This window comes from Triticum aestivum, unplaced genomic scaffold (genome assembly GCF_018294505.1).
Source record: "Triticum aestivum cultivar Chinese Spring unplaced genomic scaffold, IWGSC CS RefSeq v2.1 scaffold79135, whole genome shotgun sequence".
In the NCBI taxonomy this organism is placed as follows: Eukaryota; Viridiplantae; Streptophyta; class Magnoliopsida; order Poales; family Poaceae; genus Triticum; species Triticum aestivum.
Genome location: NW_025251020.1, coordinates 1,169 through 2,132, shown reverse-complemented (window position 1 = coordinate 2,132; position 964 = coordinate 1,169). Strand labels below are relative to the sequence as shown.

The window sequence follows — 964 nt, the reverse complement described above, 5'->3', positions numbered from 1 at the left end:
CCCCCCCCCAAGGGTCGGGCCTTGGTAGATGGTTCTCTCTTAGAAAATGGATATGGGAAGTGGTACATTCCTACTGGTTGCTATTTGAGAGTTGGTGGAATGGGTGCGGGTATGTATGGGCAACACCAAAAATCTAACCGTTACACACCTTTATGCACTACTCGATGGGACCGGGTGAAAATAGTCATTTTAAAAATATGGGTTAGATCCACCGAAGCGGGTAGCCTTAACCACAGTGTGCTAGAGGAAAGTCCAAAGACCGTTCCCGTCCCTGTTAGGGGAGATGCCAACCGTCTCTCCTTTTTATGAACATGGTAAAAACAATCATTGGGAGCGATAACACAAAAGGTTTGAACTTTAGGCTTTACAATGAGACCGAATGAAACCTCTCAGTGGGACCGAAGGGCCAACTCGGTGAGATCGATACACTAGGGTTTAGGAAGTGGCTATGTCAAGTGTATCTCAATAAGTCCCGCTGGATTTGTATCAGTGGGACCAAGATTGACTTTAGGACTTTGAACATATATGAATGTGATAATGTGACCGAGGATTTTGAAGCAATATTGTCGGATTACAGGTTCCGGCAAACCCTTGAGGTTCGAACTCTGGGGTGCGCACGAAGATCTCTCCCTAGCTCGCTCTCATAACGATCTCAAGGCCTAGCTCGCCGAACCCAAGGAACAAGAGACATGAGGGTTTATACTAGTTCGGGCCACCGTTGTGGTGCAATACCCTACTCCAGTGTGGTGTGGTGGATTGCCTCGTGGGCTGAGGATGATTAAGTACAATGGATGAATAGCCTCCTGAGGAGAGGTGTTCTTGAGCTCGATGAGTTGTTGAGTCTAAGGATGGTCCAAATGATCCCCCCTGAATGATCCACCCCCCTACTAGGGTGGTGGCTAGTCCTATTGATAGAGGCCCTGGTCCTCTTCCCAAATGTTAGGCGGGAAGGGATCCCACAACG

General features: G+C 48.3%; 1 non-coding gene across 1 annotated transcript; it reads right to left on the bottom strand.

Moving 5' to 3' along the window:
* Positions 1–190: 190 nt before the first annotated feature.
* On the bottom strand, positions 191–313 carry LOC123177387 (U6atac minor spliceosomal RNA). Its single transcript, XR_006488914.1, has one exon. It is a non-coding gene; the product is annotated as a U6atac minor spliceosomal RNA (small nuclear RNA).
* Between the last annotated feature and the right edge of the window lie 651 nt (positions 314–964).